Here is a 6,000-nt window from a genome sequence, read left to right as displayed (position 1 = left end):
ATTGAGGCAGCAGGTTCAGCGGAGATTGAGGCAGCAGGATCAGCGGAGATTGAGGCAGCAGCATCAGCGGAGATTGAGGCAGCAGGTTCAGCGGAGATTGAGGCAGCAGGATCAGCGGAGATTGAGGCAGCAGGATCAGCGGAGATTTAAGCAGCAGGATCAGCGGAGATTGAGGCAGCAGGATCAGCGGAGATTTAAGCAGCAGGTTCAGCGGAGATTGAGGCAGCAGGATCAGCGGAGATTGAGGCAGCAGCATCAGCGGAGATTGAGGCAGCAGGTTCAGCGGAGATTGAGGCAGCAGGATCAGCGGAGATTGAGGCAGCAGGATCAGCGGAGATTTAAGCAGCAGGATCAGCTGAGATTGAGGCAGCAGGATCAGCGGAGATTTAAGCAGCAGGATCAGCGGAGATTGAGGCAGCAGGATCAGCGGAGATTTAAGCAGCGCGATCAGCAGAGATTGAGGCAGCAGGATTTCCTTGACAATGTTTGGATTGCCCAAGAAGAGAAATGCAGTCACCATTCAAGAATTCGATTATGAAGAGAAAGGAAAGTGCGACGGGTGAGTAGCCATTTTATATTAAATCAGAGTATGCAGGGCTGTGTAGCGATACACAAATGAAAACAGACAGCGCATACAGGAATTCAGATTTAGCATTCGAGAATTCGGAGCGAGAAAGCTTTGAGGGTACCTGTCTAGCGATGTCGAGTGGAGATTGGTCAGCTGCATTTGTCAGCTGTGTAGCGACATGCAAATGAAAAATGCAACACAGAGAACAAGGGCATGTCTTGGGGTTTAAATGGGGAGATTGGCAGAGATTATTGGCAGGACAGAACGGGGGAGGAGCCCTAGCTCCTGCCCCCTGAATCATGCCCATGGCTAAAAAATGGTACGATTTGTTTATTTTTATGTTAATATTTTTATGCCCACCCATGATTTGCTGCTTATATTTCTGACCCGGCCTCCTCCCTTCCTCGTGTCCTTTCTACTTTTGGTAAATTCTCAGGATATAAAATTCATTTATACAGAAATGTATTATTTCCCATTAACCCTGCCTTCCATTACCCCCTTACTACTTTACCCTGTAAAGTTGCAATGAAAAAATGTACCTATTTGGGAATCTCAGTCACTCAATCTTATACTAACTTCTTTAAATCTTATACTAACTTCCTTAAATTCCTATATATTTTTCAGTGCATTCTGGTATGTTTAACTAACTCATTTTTAATCCCTTAGATCAAAGTATTTGATCTTTTATTTGGAACAAGAAGCATCCTGGTATCCACACAATCCTTCTCCAAAGGCTTCGATTGAGAGGGGGTTAGTACTGCCCAATTTCCAATTGCACTGTTATTGGTCCGCTTACATTCAGAATATTATATACTGGCTGTGGCCCCACCTCCTGGAGGCTGTCCTTGCCTGGTTGCACATGGAAGCATCCTCCTGCTCTCTTCTGCTGCTCCCTTCCACTATCCACCTCCCAATTCAGCACCAACCCTCGAGTACACTCCCTCAGGATCTGGGCACAATTCAGGACAGCACTGTGATTTACAGTTCCTCTCTATTCCACTATAGATGCCAATCAAATCCATAGGAGATTCAGCATTTCGTCTTTGGCAAAGAGTGGTGTTAGATCTCTTAACGACCTGTACATAGATGCAAATTTTGCCTCATTTGCTCAACTTTCACAAAGATTTAATCTTTCACAAACTCACTTCTTTTGATACTTGCAAAGTGGCCCAGTTTCCCAAGCTGCCTTCAAAATCTTCAGCCATGGCCAAAAGTTTTGCATCACCTACGATTTTAGGATTGAGACTTAATTTAAATTTTTGTACATTATATGAAAAACTGCAAAGCGGTATGTAATTTATCGTGTTAACATAACATTATTCAGCAGGTTTCATTCGACTTTACAAAGCAAAATTAGCTAATTCTATAGGGTGATGCAAAATCTTTGGCCATAGCTTGAAGTTAACCCTGATGGTAGGGCTATAGTTTCTAAAATGTACTCCATAATATTCTCATTAGACTGCCTGTCACTCTCCTCATTGAAAACTTGTGGGAACAAGACTTGGGTCTCGACTTCTCAGACAACGAATAGTCCATCCTTTATTGTGTGCACTCTTCTGTTAGGCATGGACTGATTCAATTAAAATGTTGACATCATATTCACTTATCTAATGTTACATTGGTTGAGATTTATCCGAACTTGGATCCATCCTGTGACAGGTGCAAGCAGACACCTGCCTCAGCCATATTATGTTCTGGTCTTATCCCAGGCTGGTCCCATTGTGAACCTCCATTTTCAAAGCTTTCTCTCAAATTCTTTATTACTCATAAAACCATCACCACTCACTGCAGTCTCGGGTGGTCCTGGGGGATTCCTCTTGTCTAGGATGCAGTCAGACACCCTGGCATTTGCAACTTTCCTGGCCAGATGCCTGGTCCCACTGGACTGGAAGCAAGCTGCACCACCCTCATATATACATAAGGGATGCAATGCAATTTCTGAAATTAGAAACAATAAAATGTACTCTCCGGGGTTCCACAGATAAATTGTACACAGCATGGCAGCCTTTCCTGCACTGTTTTGCCCAGCTGAAGCTCCCATCCCTCCACTGATTCCCCTTTGTCCCCCTTGAGGAATTCACAAAAGGCAGCAGCCCTTCCCTTGACCCCCACAATGTGGATCCCTGAATGTGACTTCATGTCACTTCTGACACTGGTCCGTTAAGGTCATAACAACCTTATTGATGTGATCCTACATGTACTGCCAAAGCTATTTACAACAAAAATGAATAAATAAAAGGGATTGATCATTGATTAATAAATACATTCATTAACTGGTAAATTGGTTCATTTGTATTAGGTCAATAAGTAGAATATTTCTGTGGTGGGGTGTGGGGTGTGTAACAAGAACAAGTGCAGTAGTTCAGTGTAACACCAGTGTTTTATAGTGCTGGCACACATATTTACAGTACAGTGGTGGATACAAGTGGTGACAGTGACACAGCTGAATTCATCTGATGCTGAAACCTCGGTCTTAACTAGCAGGAACTCAGCACACCTGTGTAGCCAACCTCCCCAAGATGGCTGTCTCAACCAGACTGTATGCGCCATCTTGTTGAGGTCACGTCAGTCGGTCAGTCTCGCGCCTTCGTCTGTCAGGAGGCCAGTTTTTCCATCCTCCATCCTCCTTCACTCTGTCACATTCTCTATTTCTCCCTCTCTTTCTCTTTCAAGTGTTACATTTTATTATTGTACTTTTTTTTTTTTTTTTACTTTTTTTTTTGCTTTCTGTCAAGCTTAAACTTCTAATTTCCCAGCTAAATTCCTTATTCTCTCACGATTCTTTAATAATCTTTAGAGCTCGGTATGGTATTGGGGTCAGGTTTCAGACCCGTGCACACACAGTTTGCTGTAACAGCAGCTCATTGATTTATTTCTAGTAATTTCATTAAACCAGGAATTTCACTTTAAAAACATGCAGAAAGCTCAATGTGGCTCTGTTTTTAAATAGAGCCATCTCATTAAAAATGACATAATGAATTGAAATTGAATTAGAAAACATAAATTGAATCCTCAGTTCTGTTCACAAAGCATTGCATGTTATAAATGATAGCAGATGACTCAATAGGACTGTATATGTATGACAGTACTAGCTTCATAAAAAGAACTATACATGTTTTTGCATTTCTATTATCCCTTAATAGCAAAAGTGCAACAAATAGCAAACATCAAAACTGCATTATCTCAATGAGTTTTTAAGTATCTTATGGACACATATCAGAGATCAGCCTCGTGCTGAGGAGCTTTCAGTGCAGTTTTTATTGATGATCCTTATTCCTTGTTGCTTTAACTGGAATTACATTGCCTCTTTTAAAAGTGTACTCCTCACTGAACTGTTTGTTTTATTTGTATTATATTGACATGTTTTTTACTTATACAATCCAAACAGACCAGCTCAGCTGGGAAAAGGTTTATTAGAGTTACAAATTAAACCACAGCTCTGAAATGTGTTGCACAAGCCAAAATCATACTTATCATTTACAGTTTTTCTCAAATAGTAAAATACATCAATCAGAACTGTTGCCTGGGGATGCTGGTTCACCGTTGCCTGGGGATGCTGGTTCGCCGTCACCTGAGGATGCTGGTTCACCGTTGCCTGGGGATGCTGGTTTGCCGTTGCCTGGGGATGCTGGTTCACCGTTGCCTGAGGATGCTGGTTCACCGTTGCCTGGGGATGCTGGTTCGCCATCGCCTGGGGATGCTGGTTCACCGTTGCCTGGGGATGCTGGTTCACCGTTGCCTGGGGATGCTGGTTCACCGTCGCCTGGGGATGCTGGTTCACCGTTGCCTGGGGATGCTGGTTCGCCGTCGCCTGGGGAGGCCTGTTCGCCATCACCTGGGGATGCTGGTTTGCCGTCACCTGGAGGAGCTGGAGGAGCCTGGGGATGACTGGTGGTCACCACATGGGGGTGGTTTGCTGCTGACCCCCAGAGATTTGCTGTGGCCACTGGCGGAATATGCCACGCCGCTGACAGCCTGGCCACGGTTAGCATTGCTGCTGCCAGCGTTGCCACTGGAAGCATTGCCGCTGCCAGGATTTTCCCAGCTGGAGGAGCCAGCCAGGGCGCTGTCAGCACGTCTGCTGACATAATTTCTGCTGTCCGCATTGCCGCTGCCAGCATTTTCCTTTGCAGCATTTCCGCTGCCGGAGTGTGCCACTCCACTGTCAGCCTTGGCGTTGCCACGTCCAGCCTTTCCGCTGTCAGGACTGCCCCGTCTGGAGAAGCCAGCCTGTAAGCTGTCAGCATTTGCATTGACAGCATTGCCACTGCCAGCATTGTCACTGGCAACATTGCCGCCTGTGAGCCCAGTGATGCCTCTTAGGAACATGGAAATGCACAACCACTTCACGTGCAGATTAAAATGGGCACGGGAAGTGCACAATTAGTTCAAGTGCAGACTGTGCCGAGATTCAATTGAATGATTGATTAGCAACCGAGTCTCAGCACATCTGTATATATAGAGAGAGTGAGTGTTTCATACACACAGTGTTGGGTGTACAGTGAGGAGGTACAGGAGAGAGAGAGAGAGAGGAGAAAAATAATTAAATGAAAACAATTGCTACTCGTGCTGGTTCAACACCAGCATGATAATTGTTTGGTTGAGTGTTCGTTTTGTTTTGTTTGTTCAGTGTTCTCTTTTGTTTAATCTTTTATTTTGTTCTTTTATTATTTACAATAAACTGGCACAACAGCGCATTTACTCACAGTACTATTGTGATTACGTCCTGGCCTGATGTCACCACCAGCCTGCCTGTTAACAAGGTATATTATGCAATTCCCCACAAGCAACATTCATTTATTTAACGTCCTCAGAGCATCGAGCGTGGAACCACACAAACATGCTGGATGTTTTGGGACACTGCGTAGCAGACAAAGTTCTATTGAGGTATGTGTATGTTTTGATGAAATGATAATGAACGCTGGGATGATCTTGCATCAATTTCAAGACTTGCCCAAGCAACACAGCAAGCAGTTGTTAGAGCAGTAGTAGTTTGGTTTCTTTTTGGAAGAAAAGAAAAAAAGGTTAAAAGAAAAATAGATTAAGAAATCCTAGAGTCTATGGGAAAGAATTGAAGAACTGCAATGTCTAGAGCCTGTGATTTTACGATTTCCTGTTTTTTATTTTATTTTTATTTATTTTTTGTATGGAAAATTGTTTTTTTGGGACTGGGCCACATGGAAGCTGTCACCATTTTCTCTAACCGGGACTGATGACATCATAACCACCATTCAGCACTAACGTCACCAACAATGACAACTCACCAGCCCTGCAACGACTTCATTTCCATGCTTTTGTTGGCCTAAGGACTGAACTGAGTGGTTGGACAACATTACTGGGGAGTTGGTTCCAGACCCTCACAATTCTCTGTGTAAAAAAGTGCCTCCTATTTTCTGTTCTGAATGCCCCTTTATCTAATCTCCATTTGTGAC

This window comes from Acipenser ruthenus, chromosome 16 (genome assembly GCF_902713425.1).
Source record: "Acipenser ruthenus chromosome 16, fAciRut3.2 maternal haplotype, whole genome shotgun sequence".
Classification (NCBI taxonomy): domain Eukaryota; kingdom Metazoa; phylum Chordata; class Actinopteri; order Acipenseriformes; family Acipenseridae; genus Acipenser; species Acipenser ruthenus.
Note: the sequence above shows the minus strand (reverse complement) of the source record.